The sequence below is a fragment of the Mus pahari genome, chromosome 1 (genome assembly GCF_900095145.1).
Source record: "Mus pahari chromosome 1, PAHARI_EIJ_v1.1, whole genome shotgun sequence".
In the NCBI taxonomy this organism is placed as follows: Eukaryota; Metazoa; Chordata; class Mammalia; order Rodentia; family Muridae; genus Mus; species Mus pahari.
This window is the reverse complement of record NC_034590.1, coordinates 95,722,257-95,736,604: the sequence shown is the minus strand read 5'-3', so window position 1 is coordinate 95,736,604 and position 14,348 is coordinate 95,722,257. Positions and strand designations below refer to the sequence as shown.

The 14,348-nt window shown below is 52.6% G+C and overlaps 1 protein-coding gene across 2 annotated transcripts in view; it reads right to left on the bottom strand.

Annotated features, from left to right (window-relative positions):
• Sbk1 (SH3 domain binding kinase 1) overlaps nt 1–14,348 on the bottom strand; it is a 45,718-nt gene that overhangs the window by 15,514 nt on the left and 15,856 nt on the right. Inside the window, exon 1 of one of the 2 annotated variants that reach the window (XM_021201451.2) lies at nt 5,708–6,315. The exons of the other annotated variant lie outside the window; for it this stretch is intronic. The gene's annotated coding sequence lies outside the window, so the exon portion shown is untranslated. Of the gene's footprint in view, nt 1–5,707; nt 6,316–14,348 lie in introns of those variants that run through there. 2 annotated transcript variants of the gene reach the window in all.

The window sequence follows — 14,348 nt, the reverse complement described above, 5'->3', positions numbered from 1 at the left end:
CAATCAACCCCTTCTCTAGGCAAAGCCTTGGCAGCCATTTAAGTTGGTGACTGTTACCAAACAGGTTGTCTAGCCTCTCTGGCCCTGCGGAAGGTGGGAGTCCCAAGTCCCAAGGGGTAGGGTCCTCAAAGAGGGCCATGAGCAGGCCCAGGGGTTGTGAAGGCCCCCAATATTCAAGACCTGGAAGATGCAGACAATCTAGCACTCGGGATTTGGAATAGAGTGGGGCACAGTGGTCGATGGGCCAGTGCCTTTGGCTGGGTTGTTCCCAGTGAATGAATGGTTGACTGCTAGAGAGACAGCTGGGCAGAGGCTCTCTCCCCAGCCCCAGATCTCCTCTGAGCTACAGAGGGACAAACACGCCTGCAGCCAACAAGGCACCTGCACCAAGGCTCAGGCGCTCACTCCCATTCCTAGCCATAGGGGCCTGTGCAAGTTGTTTGTCCTCTGAGACTCAATTTCTTCCAGTTAAATAGGCATAAGGGCCAAAGATATGGCTCAGAGCACCCATCTGACTTGCCTTGGGCTCCAACAGGAGTGGAAAATGGGTATAAAATGGTTCAGGTTCAAGTAGTACTTACAGGAGCCACCTCTTACAAGCCACTCAAAACTGCTCTAGACATACCGACTCATTTAAACCTCAAACACTCTTGGGAGAAGCTATTTATGTCTTTACAGCCAAGGAAACTAAGGCACAAAGAAAAAGATTACGTGGTTCTATCCCAAGTCACACAGCTGGTGTGGCTTAGAGACGATTTGTCTGATCCTAACACATTTCAAAAGGATATGTGTGACCAGCTCTGCGCTCACTGTCCCCGGATCTGAGAGCAGCTGGGAGTCCTGTGGCCGAAGCTTGAGAGCTGGGACTGTGCAACACAATAGTCAAGGCTCTAATGGTGAAACAGACGCATGGCAGGCAAGGTGCCATCCCAGGGGGACTGCCAGCGAGCCAGGGAAAGGAAGTTGCCAAGTATGCAGAACAGATCTGAGAGGGACAGAGAAGACACCACAGGAAGTGGCTCTCCTCTCAGTAGCCTCAAGTCCTCTAAGAGCCTTGATCCATGAAGTGTGAGGCACAGCATGTGACTCTGACCTGGGCCTTGCCTTAGGAGACTCCGATGCAGCTGGGCTGCAGGCCCCTGGAACAGGCTGGCGCTGGGCGAAGCCACAGAGAACTTCAGATCCACCAAGCCTTGTACCTTGTGTATGAGATAAAAGTGACCTGAACCTTTCTTGAACCCCAGGACAGAGAGAGCCTTGGGGAAAGCCCTTCACACCAGAGCCTCATTTTTTTTTTTTCCCTTTCTTTAAGACAAGGTCTCACTTGCAGTTTTGACTGGCCTGGAGTTTACTATTAGACCAGGCTAGCCTCAAACTTAAGAGATCTGCCTGCCTCTGTCCCCTGAGTACAGGGATCAAAGGTGTGTGCCACCACACCAGGCCAGAGACCCACTTCATCTCTAAACGAGGAGCTGCCACCCCTTTCTGCTCAGGCTTTAAGGACTAATATTCGAGGCAACCTTGGGGTACCGCAGGTGATATTCGTTGCTTTACGAACGTCCATCTACTCGGCCCTCCCTACGGTCCCAAAAGACAAGTGCTAGGATCCTTTCTTACAGAGGCGAGAGCTGAGGCACAGAGAAGTTAGGGACTTTGCCCGAGGCAAGGCCCAGTGGGTAGAGTTGTGTACCCTCTTTGAGGTCACCCTCTCGGGTCTGACAAGCATATCGGGCTGTTCTATGATACCCAGCCCAGCCCTGCCCAGTCTCCCAGAGAAGCAGCAGCTGGTATATCCTGGAACCCTCTTGTGACTGATCAAGCTGCAGAGAAGGAGTGTGAGGCTGCGGGAAGTCACGGCAGGTCCCCTGACTGGGATCAGTTCACCTGTATATGGTAGCCCAAGGTGAAAGAAGACCTAAACTGCTTACAGACACTGCTGAAGCCTGCCTCACTGGCTCAAGGCTCGAGGACCCCTTGCCAGCACCTCCACTGTTGGGAGCTCTGAGCAACCCCTCTGCAGTCAAAATACAGCACACACACACACACCCAAGAACTGACTAGTCCAAGGTCAGGTTAGTTATTGGACAGGCAGCCGCTGCCAGTTCAATACAAACCCTTGGTGGACATAGAGCCAGGCTCAAATCCTGCCATGGGCTCAATGCTGTGCTGGTCTAGGGGTGAAATGAGTATCTGTCCAGAGCCTGGCTCTGCAGACTGACAGGAGAAACTGCTCCACTGCCTCCCTGAGCCTGACGTTAACGACATGGCTTCCTGGGTGGGGAGGAGCTACGAACGTTGAGGATATGACAGAAAGGGGTGGCCACGAAGGGGAAGGCAGAAGGCCTTTGGCTACCCCTGCTGTTATTAAGACCCTTTCCTGGAGAGAAGCAGAGGATAAAAGGGGCCTTCCTCCCAAGGACTTAACCCCACAGACCTTCTCCTGCAGGCCCCCATGACTGGGCTGGGAGTCCTCTTTGCTACCCATCTTGGAGCTCTGCAGCCCTGCCAACTATCAACTTCAGGAATGACTGTTTCCCCCCACCCCACCCCCGGCCCACGCCAAGCCCCGAATTCTCTAGAGCAGCTCCCAAAGGAAGCTCGGCCACCCCTTGCAATGCCCCTTTAATGAGACCAAACAGTCTCTGGCCTAGGCTCCTTTCTGGCTTAGTTCATCCTACACAGTATTATCCCTATTCTATAGATAAATAAACTGAGGCCCAAAGCAGCAAGTACATCTCAAACCTAGGGTGAGTCTAGAGCTGGTGCTCTCCACATGGCACTGGGCCATCTCTTTTGACCTCTGTTCCAGCAGACCTTTGTCCAGGAAGACTGCATACCTACCAAAGCCAAGGCCAGTGGCTAGGGCCTGGTGCTGGCCTCTGGCTCTGGCCCAGTTATTTGGCAACAGCCATCAGCTTCATGCTTAGGGAATGCCAAAGGCTGGGGAAGGACAAGGTTACTTTGTTTTGTTTGCTGGATTGGGGATAGAATCTTGAATGTGGCAGGCATGACCACCATCCAAGGTTCAACCCAGGCCACCTGTTCAATCCTGGAAAGCCCGAGAAGGGGAAGCCTGGAGAACCTCCACTTTTGTCCTCTCTGCACAGAGGAGTAAACTGAGGTCAACAGCAGCCCTCCCCAAGTCTTCTGTCAGACTTAGCCTAAACCCTGGTCTACTGCCTCTAGCAATGGCTATACCTGTGCCTCCAGTGGTGGTGGGGGGGGGGGTATGGGGAGGTGGAATAGAGAGGAATGTGGGGCCAGTCTGGGTAAGTCCTGGCTTCTCTCACTACTGACCCTAACCCAGCTTTGGGAGTGGCAGGGAGCACATGCTGGTAAGCCAGTGCTAAGCAGTCATTTTTCCAGCTTCCACTCTTCCCGACAAACCTGGAGGTCAGCAGCTAGGCTCTAAGTTCACACCAATAAAGAACAGGTCATGAGTTCTTGGGACGACTGGGAACATGCGCCCTGTCCAAACAACAGGGCCATTCTCTAGCTCCAGGCCTCAAGCTGCTGTGTCCCCTGGTTTTTCAGGAAGATCTCCAAATCAGCCTCTGAATGTGAAATCTTCCAAGAATTTTTGAGCATCAGTAACAAACGCGGACATGTGAAATACACTAATCAGCAAGCTGGGGCTCTAAGCTGTGTTCTCCAAATGCTAAGACATCAGGCTATAGGCTCAACCGTGCTGGTGTGGCCAGAACAGGGCGGCCCCAGACTCCCAAAGCTGAGCCTAGGAGTGCAGTCTCACAGCACATGGAAACAAATGCCACTAAGCAGCCAGCCACGACTGGGCTCTCTACTCCGTGCCAGTCTAAGCCAGAGCAGAAAGGGAGGTAGAGGTAGAAACAGCTGCCAAGTCATTCTAGAGTGGGGCTCTGGGTCAGGGGATTTATATGATAAAGAATTAAGAGTCATGGAGAGAGCCAGGTATAGTGGGGGTGCTCGAGATGTAAATTAGGGCAGGCTGCAGAGAGCTGGGCGGCCTAGCTACTTCATTAGGGCTACTCAATGGGGAGCCGCTGCAGGTTAACAAGGAGAGAGAGTCTTCTTGCCAGCCCCTTCTGGCCTCCTAATGGCTCTTTCTGCTCACCATCATTTGAACTTCTGCTCTCCAGCCTGCTTCCACTTTCTTGCCTGCCTGTGGAGTGTGTGACAAAGCCCTGGGCTTCAACCCACTGCACAAAATAAACTTGCAAGGTGGCTCACCTAAATGCTTCTGACAGTCTGGCTTCAACCTCTACCCGACAAGCTGGTTATGTTCATTCACTACCATTCTCTCTGGGAAATGCCACAGGCTTGATCAAGGTCACCTCATCTTCAGGGCAACTGGCTTTCGCACATCCTCTCCTGGGGGGTGACTGCCTTGCCTGTCCTTGAGTCTGCCAGAGTGCTGACCCAGGCTACATCCTTACTCATGGGGCAGAGCCAGCAGCAGGGAAGAGTTCTGGCAGTGGTCATGGGAAGGCATCGGCTGCTCAAGTCTGATATGGGGAATCAGGTGTCACACGGACAAGGGGTCAAGGGTTGGGCACCTGGTCCTGACAAGGTCTCGACAAACAGAACAGCCCAAGGATCTGAAGCCAGATGGTCAGGAAAAGATGAGGGGAAGCCCCAAAGTCCAGGGCTGGAACTTCAGACACGGTAGATGTTGCAATGAATGGATAAATAAACGAACAAAGAAACTTCTACAGGGCTGTGTTCCCGGTCCTGCCTTCCCCAGCCTGTCTGCTCATCTCCTACCTGACTGTGCATCTGTCTGTGAAAGGCTGAAAAAAACCTTCCTGCCCTTTCTTAGAGGTACAACACACCCAAGATCTTCCAGCTTTCCCTGGGTCCTGGGGTTTAGGAATTTCTGGAGGCCCTCTTGATTGTAGATGCTTTGGAAAGCTTAAGCAAGAATCCAGACTCACTCCTGCATTGTAGAGGACACAGTGTCCCAGTCCTGGACTTGGCCCTAGGTGTTCCCCGGGTCAGAAAAGGGAAGACACTCAGGTTTGCTGTCCTTGGGACTTGGGCAGAAAGGTGCTCTGACCTGAAATGGTTTCTTCACTCAGGGTACCTCCCTCCCCCAAACTAGCTGTTCGCTGAGAGGGAGGGCTTGCCCTCTCCCTGTTCTGCAGGGAGCACAAAGAAGGACTGGGTAAAGAGCCCCACTGAGACCTGAGCTGGGGTATGGGAGTCAGAAAATAAGAGACTCACTCTCTCAAACACGCCCCTTGCCCTCTCACACAAAGGCGCACACCCAAAGCCCCAGCTGTCACCCAGAGCTGCAGAATGCAGGCACCTCTCACCTTTGGGCGCCTCAAATTTTCCCTTTCCTGGGGGGGGGGGTCACTTAAGAACTCAGCTTGGTCTTTGGGAGATGATAGCTACATCTCTTTATTCGTCAAAGGACCTAAGGTCTAACACTCCAGGCTAGACCGGGGAGACGCTCCACCCTCTAACCCCTCTCCAGGGCATCGCAACTCCTCTCTCCCGGGGTCCGAAGCTGTGCCCAAATCTCAGGGTTGGGGTGGAAGGTGGGGGAAGGGAGAGGAGGAGGGGGCGGCTCCTCCAAGCGAGACACAAAGAGACGTCCTTCAGCCTCGGCTCCATGGCGACGCTGAGGAGGGGGAGCGCGCACTCTGGACTTCCTTCCCCACCTGCGGGACTCTAGGGACCTCGGTGCCACTCACCTGCAGCCCCTCACCTGGGTCCCACTTACCTGGGCTGGGGCCGCGGGGACGCCGCGGCAGGGGGCCTGGGCGCCGTGTCGATCTTCGTCTGCCCGGCCCAAGAGGGGCTCAGGGCACCACCACCACCATGAGCCGGGACGCTGAAGGCGTCGCAAGGGGCTTGGTCGCCCGGGTCCCGAGGCTTTGGGGTGCCCGCGGCTTTTCGTTAGCAAGAGGATCTTGCTGTCCTAGGTTTGGGGTCCCTGTGTGCCGGAGTAGCGGAGGGGGGAGGCTAACGCCCCAAGGCTGGGTCTCTCTGTGTGTGTCTTGAGGTGTGCGGTTGTAGCAAGCAGATCTTGGGGGGCCCGGGTTGGATCGGTCGCTGCGTCCCAGCAGCCGCGTGCGAGGATGGAGGGCACCGCTCAGCCGCTGGGGGGTTCGGGCGCCGCCGCTGCGAGCAGCCCGGCCCTGCGGGCTCCTGCCCCGGCCTGGCGCGGGCTGAGGCTGCGGCTCCGGCTTCGGCTCCCGCTCCGCCCGGCGCTCGGGCTCCAGCGCCGGCGCCCGCCCGGGCTGCGCTCCATCGCGGCCTCGCGGCTCCGCCTCCCGCCGGCGCGTACCTGCCCGCCCGCCGCTCCGCCCTCCGCCTCGCGCGCCGCCGCACGCGCCTTTGTCCGCCGCGCCGGGTGCGCGCTCCGCGCACGCGCACTCCCGCCGCGCACTCCCGCCAGGCGCCACGGGCCTGGACCGCCACCCCGCGCCGCGGGAGCCGCGCGATGCCCCGCCCGCTTTCCGGCCACGCGAGGTCCTAACGCCCTCCCTTCATTGGCACAATCTTCTTTTTCTAGGTCAGAGCCCAGGAGGGGGCCAGAACGAGGTTAGAGAGGGCTCGGGGGAGTCACAGAGGGTCACCTGGTCCAGCTGCTTGATCCCTGAGGGGCTAGACTGTCCCAGACTATTCCAGCCTGTGCTTGTGGGGCGGAGCCTGGATCTGTTTCAAAGAAGAAAAATAAACCCGAGCGCTCCTATTCAGAATGCACTCGCTCATTCAACTACCGGTCCATCTGTTCACCCGCCTGTCTGCCCATTCATCCTTCCACCTATCCATCCGATTTCAAGGGGACCTCATAAAACTACTAGGCTACTCAGAGACCTGGGGTCTGCGGGGACGTGTATGGTTCAGGCAGAACAACTCTGCTGTAGGGAGACGGTGAAGGTTTAAGGAAAAGCTGGGATTAAAGGTGTATAGCAGAACGGAAGAGGGGGGGGGGGTTCCTGGCTGAAGCAGCCGCTGTGCAAAGCCATCCGGGTGTGAAGAGCTTTGTTCATTAACCGGAAATTGTAGCCTGGATGCAGGTGGGGCGAGCGAGCAGAGATGGCGACAGAGTGGGAACAAGGAACGCATCCTTCCAGAGGCCCAGTCTCCCCTGTGTCGTCCCTGCAGCATACTATTTTATTCCTGGGAAAAGCCCCCGACGCACCCAAAATCTCTCCTCTTTTCAATCTCTAATCAGATTGTTTTTCTCAAATTAGCGTCCTCTCCCAACCCCTCCAGCTGCTGGTAGAACTTTTAGAGCTGGGTATTGCAAACTCGGGTAACCTTAGGTGGAGCTGGAAAGATGGCTTATAAAGTAAAGTGCTTGCCAGGCAAGCATGAGGGACTTGAGTTCCTCCAGTGCCATGACACCTGTAGTTCCAGCTCTGGGAAGGAAGAGACAGGTGGATCCCGGGAGCCAGCCTGATATAATCGGTGAGTTCCAGTGAGAGACCCAGTCTCTAGATAATAAATAAATAAATAAATAAATAAATAAATAAATAAATAAATAAATAAATAAATAAGGGAGGGGAGATGGGGAACCAAGCGAGATGCTGCTGAAGACGAGGATTCAGGTCCCCGGGACTCAGTTATTGCTGGGCAGGTGTAACAGTTTATAATCCCAGAGTTTAGGAGGCAGACAGGATCCCCAGAGCAAGCTGAGTAGCAAGACTAGCCGAATGAGTCAGCTCTAGGTTCAAGTGAGAAACCGCGCCTCAATTTGTAAAGTAAACAAGAGAAATACTGCAGTCAACCTCTGTCTCCACATGCACACACATGTGTGTGCATCCCACATACATGCAAACACACACACACAAAGTTAAATGAGTTGGGGAGGGGTTTAAGAATACACCTGATAATGTCAACTTCTGCTCTCTCTCCACACACACACACACATCTAAGTTTCAGAAACTACAGACAGGAACTGGAAATGTGGCTCAGTCCTGGCATATGGAAGACTCTGGACTCAGTCCCCAGAACTGGATGAAGAAACGAACAAACGAACACTCAAAGCTGATGCGCAGACTTCTACTTGGCAGCCTGCATTACTGCTACTGCTACTTGTAATCCTAGCCCACCTTCACTGAAAGTTAGTTTTCTGGAAACCAAGTCCTTTGTGGCCACCAGCTCTGTTGAGAACCATGTCTCCTAGGTTGCATTCCTAAAGAGCTTGCTAAGCATCCCTGTCCTCTCCAGGGTAAAGCCTACCCTTCGTACCCTGTACTGTGGCATGAAGGAAAATGGCCTCCATAGGTTCTTAGAGGCTGGCACTGTTAGGAGGTGTGACCTGGTCGGAGGAAAGTATGTCACTAGGGGTAGGCTTTGAGGTTTCAAATGCTCAAGCGAAGCCCAGGGTCACTCTCTCTTCTTGCTGCTTGAGGAAATGGGTATAGAACTCTCAGCTACCTCTTCAGCGCTATGTCTGCCTGCCTACTGCCGTGCTTCCCACCATGATGATATTGGGTTAAACCTCTGAACTGTAAGCCAGTCCCAACTACATGTGTTCTTATGTGAGTGTCTGTGGTCATGGTGTCTGTTCACAGCAACAGAAATCCAAAGATGCCCTGTGTTGCAGGCTGTCAGCATCTAGTGCCTACTTGCCACACCAGTCCAGGGAATCTCTCTTCTCCACTCAGCCTTGGCATCAGCAAGCTCTTCTGGAACATCAGCTTCTTGCTTTTCCACATCTTTGTACATTTGTTTCTTTCCATCCATAACACCAACCTTGTCTGCTGATTTCCACACAAGTTATCCTCTAAAACAATTCTGTGGCTGCCTGCTCTCTTCCACTTCATCCCCCATCTCCCGCCTTTCCCCGGCCCTGTCCGGGCTTTCCAAAATGAGGTATTGGTGCTTCAAACAAGCAACTTAGTGGTGGTGGTGGGGTCTGTGTGAGTGACTGGGTGTAAGAGCAGGAGACTGGGAGAGAAAGGGTGTCTTCTTGTGTCTTATAACGGAGTCCCCAGGCACTGGAGCTTAGAGAGTACGTCCTCATTCAGAGAAACAGGCCTTGACATGTTCTTGGCCATGGTTATTGCTATAGCTGGCTCTTAAATGTCTCCCAAGGGCATGTATCAAGAGCTTGGCCCTTGTACTGGAGAAGTGGCTCAGTGGTTAAAAGGACTGGCTGCTCTTTCAGAGTTCCCAGTTCACAACAGTCTGTAACTTCAGTTCCAGGAGATCTGGTGCCCTCCTGTGACTTTCTAGAGCACCAAGCATGCATGCAAGCAGTGCACAGATATACACGCAGGTAATACCCTCATAAAGGAAGATAAAATAATTAAAAATACCTTTTAAAACAAAAAGGAAAGCTTGGTCCTCAAGCTTCGTGCTATTGAATGGTGATGGGAACCTTTAAAAGGTGGGGCCTGGTGGGAGGTTTCAGGTAATTTGAGGACATGCTCTCAAAAAGAACTGTGGGACACTTTTCTCTCCTTTTGTTCCTGGTCATGTTATAAACAGGCTTCCTCTGCCACAAGGTCCCCCCATGGGGCACTGCCTTGCCACTGGCCCCACATCAACAGGGTCAAACAAATGGTTAAAACCTCTAAAACCTTGGGCCAAAACACAGCTTTCTTTTCTGTAAGTCTGTTGTCACAGGTCTTTTGTTAGAGTGTTCCCCCAGTTCAAGGCTTCCTCCTGCAAAACCTCCCCTGATTCCGCAGTTAGGGCTCTGATTATCCACAAAGCAGTTACAAAAAGGTTGCTACAAGGAATTGTGGGGAATCCCTTCCCAGTTGCCCAGGGCAACTGATTCCCATAGGCCAAGCACTCCCCCCACCCCCCCAGACAGGGTTTCTCTGTATAGCCCTGGCTGTCCTGGAACTCACTTTGTAGACCAGGCTGGCCTCAAACTCAGAAATCCGCCTGCCTCTGCCTCCCGAGTGCTGGGATGAAAGGCGTGCGCCACCACCGCCTGGCTGTGCCAAGCACTCTTGCAGGCAACACCTATTCTCCTTAAACACAAGCTAGGAAACTCTGGGCTCCAGATGTTTGGGGCCAGCAAAGAAGATGCAAAACCCTGGCAGAATAGGGCAGGGCTGACTTCACAAAGCAGAAGCAAGAAAAGATAATGCAGAAACTGGGTATCGGCTGATTATTAAAGTCAGGCAGCTGGACGGTGGTGGCATATGCTTTTAATCTTAGCATTCGGGACCCAGAAATGGGTAGATCTCTGAGTTTGAGGCCAACCTGCTTTACAGAGCTAGTTCCAGGACAGCCAAGGCCATACAGAGAAACCCAGTCTTCAAAAGCAACGTGTCTCAAAGAACAAGAAAAAGAGAAAGCCAAGCACTTGAACTTACAAGGCCTGGAGGTTGGGTCACACCACTGGGTGACGGTCACAACCAACCCAAGCCTTACTGAAGTCAGTGGTTAATTCAGATGACATGTTAGAAGAGGAGATAATGAGAACCTGCTATGGCCCCCAGCAGTCTGCAGCAAGGTGCAAGGAGCGCAGCTTGTTTCTCCTGCCTTCCTCGTCGTTTGCACATAGGAGGAGGCTCACGGGATCCATGGAATTGTGCAGGGTAAGTGGTGGGAGGTGATGGTCTGAACTTTCTGCCTCTCAGACCTGCCCTGTTTGGGACTGGAATCACCCACTACCAGTAGCAGCCACCGTGAACCCATCTACACTTCACAAAGAAGTCTCCCATTTGCTTCCTGTGGCTGATCCCTAGTTGGGGGACTAGTGTTGAGCAGTTTACTTGGGCACATGACGCTCCTTTAATGTGTCCGGGGCTTCCCACTGGCTTTATGGAAGTATTCTAGGCTCTTGCTGCCCAGTGTTGCCCTCCCCTCCCCTGTCTTCCATTGCCAGGTCTCTTGCACTCTGACACTAACCCGAGCCTCCTCTAGCCCCCACCCCACTGCCATCTCCAAGCATTTCTGCAGTAAATTTCTGCTTGTGTATCTGACTCCACCTTGGTCTATGTCTCAGTCTATCTGACCAGAGGGACAAGGCAGCTGACTGAAATGCTACAGTCCTTTGTCCTTGACACCTAGGAATGTGCCCACCAAAGCTGCAATTTGAATAGTAAAACATGGAGATAAAACTTGGCCATAATGTCCACAGTCTCACTGAATACTGGAAAACAGGGATCTCCATGCATATTTGTATGTTTTGTTTTGTTTGAAACACTGCCTTGCCATGTAGTGTAGGCTGGCCTTAAACCCAAGGTCTTCCTGCTTCCACCCACACCCCACACCCCGAGTGCTGGGATTACAGGGGTACAGCACCACACCAGCAACAATGACGTGCCTCTGGGCAGCTAGGGACTGCTTCCCACACAAGCAAACACACGAGGCCAGGAAAACCAGGGCCTTCTGCATGCTAAGCACCCTCTCTATGACAGAGTCAAGTTTCTACTTCTTGGGGTATCTGGAAGGGGAGATTTGGGAAGAAATCACAAAAGTCTATGCTCTAGAACCTGTACATCACAACATTCAAACTACCAGAGTCTGGCTAACATTACTAGTTAAAGAAAGTGACCTTGAAAGAGCTCGGATTAGATATGTTGGTCATCTCCATGCTAGGGAGGATATCGCAGCATCTTGGACTACAGGTTTTGATCTTGTCCTGATCGTTACACAGAGGCAATCCTGAACCATTGGTCCGCATGCCTCTGGGATGTACAAGAAGAACTCCCTCCCCAGAATGGCCACCCTATGCCTACAGCACTGATGCTGGCGACCAGCTCATGTAGCTAGTGATACTGGTGACTGGGTAATTCAGGAGGCAATATGATGTCATTTGGGTGCACAGATATGGAAAGTCCAGGCAGCTGGAGCAGAAGTGTCCAGGGTCTCTGAGGACAGAGCTTGTGCTAGGGTTCCACCCGAACTCAGGCTGGCTCAGAGAGAATGGGGCATCCGGGGTTCAGTAGCTGGGGGGCAGCAGGTCTCTGAAATCTCTGTTTGGAATTCATCCCACGGGAGCATCAGAGTGTTCCAACAGTGTTCTTGTGCTCTCTGCCCCACGTGGAAATACAACTGCGACCGTGGGTGGCCAGCAGGAAGCCACTGATGCTGACAAGTGCCGTATGATGCAGTTGGAGCAAAGACCTGCTTCTCTGTGGTTCTGCAGGCCTGCTGTGCTTTGAGGCAGAAACTCTGCTCCTTGCTGGCGAGCCAGCCAAAGGCAGAAATGTAATGTCTGTAGTATAAAGGCAATGTCTGTAATGTCAGGGGAGTGGCTGTTCCTGGAATAAACTCAAGATCTGGGCTCGGGAGGGAGAGCTCTGATAGGATCCATGTTGGGTATGGTTCATTCTTTAGTAAGATTATGGGATACAGAGACTATAAACTGTTAGCATTGGCCTCAGGGGTAATCTCCACTCACTATGACTACACATTTTCTAGAACAATTGACAACTATTCTGTGGAAGTTTTGATAAATGTGATTATTTTCCCCCTTAAGACAGAGTCTCACTGTATATTAGAGGCTAAACCAGAATTTACCATCTGTCCTCTAACCTCAACCCCCCAACTGCTGACATTGTAGGTGCATCTGCCTCCTTCCTTCCCTCCCTCTCTCCTTCCTCTCTTTCCTGCCTTAATTTGAGACCAATTCTCAAAACAGCCCATACTGGTCTTGAACTTGCTGTAGAACCGAGTATGACCTTGAGCTTCTGATGCTCTTGTCTCCACTGCTCAACTGCTAGGACCACAGGTGTGCATCACCAGGCAAAATGACGAACTTTTCCACTCTGTGAGTCTATGCTTCCTAAAGCCAGGTCTTAGAACTACCCAGGATAAACTCCAGTGGGGACACGGAGGCAGGAGAACTATCAGAACTTCAAGGCCAGCCTTGACTTATGGAGTAAAGACCCTACCTCAAAAATAAAATAACAAAATAAAAAACAAAACAAACATATAAAGAAGAACACTTCCTCGGGATGACCTATCTCACTGGTCATGCTTAGAGAAGCAATAGGAATGGAGAGACCTTGGCACTGCTGGACCTATCCACCCTGCTGTCTGGTTACCATAGTGATAGATGCTGTACCCTTAAGGCTGGGATGCAGTTGTTGGATTGGGAAATGAGGACCAGATGGGGCCTGACCCCAGCCACATTTATTGCATCTCTGTAGTCCTCCAACTAAGGCACAGGCTCTCGGAGCTTACTCAGTTCCTGCTCCTGGAGAGGTGACCCCTGGGAACACAGACATTTCTAAGGGGTCAAGTGTGTCTAGCACACATCCCGGGAGGCCTGGAGGTGGGAGTGGCTTCAACAGTGTCCTAGTTTGATTTCTCTGAGACTGAGGGTTGATTAAGTCCCTTATGTGGTAGGGGACCTAGGGGAGAGGAGTAGAGAGAGCAGAAGACACATGGGCAAGGCGTGGATCACGGAGCCGGCCACCACTGCAGAACCCGTACAGCCAAGTTCGCTGAGGAACTCTGAGACAGTGGAGGACATGCTGCCTGCATCCCAGAGGCAGGGATGGATAAGAGCTGCTTGGGTGGGAGTAGGGATGGGGGTGGAACCAGGAAGCCTTCAGGAAAAGAGATGAAGATGCAAAAAGCTGGGAATGAGGCCAAGGACATCTGGGTGGGGCCTGGCAGGGACTGCCTCACATGCCTGCATTTGGAACTTTCCTGAGCTTGGCACGATGCCCACGCAGTCCAAGCAGCACAGACTCCGTTACCTAGCATCTGTCTACACAGTCTGCTCCCAGAGCCCCGGTTCCCTTTAGGAACCTACATTCCCCGCCATACCCTTCATTACTCAGGGGATCCGATGATGATGGGGTCTGACTCCTGAGCTGTGGCTCAGCCCCATCAATCAGTGTATAACACCTTCTCATGGCTACAGGGGTCCTTTCTGAGACCACAATGAAAGGCTGAGTGTAAGCCTGGCGCTGTCCCACCAGGGAGAGCCTCCAGAGGAGGAACGAAGAGATGGGGACACAAATCTCGTCATGATCTGAACTGCTTGTCATCCCTGTGTGCCTGAAGACCTGAACCTTTTAGTTCTGTGACCCAGTAAAGTCCTCTTTGAGTTTATTCTTTTATTATTATTATTATTTTAATTACATCAGTGTTCTGCCTCCATGGATGTCTGTCATATCACCTGGAACTGGAATTAGAGACAGTTGTGAACTGCCCTGTAGGTGCTGGGATTTGAACCCGGGCCCTTTGGAAGAGCAGTCAGTGTCTTAATCACTGAGCCATCTCACCAGCTCCCTCACCCCCTTTGAGTTTAAATCAGAGACTTGATCTCTGTTGCTAACAAAACCCAAGCCCTCTGTACAGTAGGTTCTTGCTTGCTTGCTTCCTTCTGTCTGTCCACCTGTCTGTCTCTCTGTCCACTTCCTCCCCCCTCCCCTCCCCCTCCCCTTCTCCCTTCCCTTCCCTTCTCCTCTTCCTCTTCCTCCTCT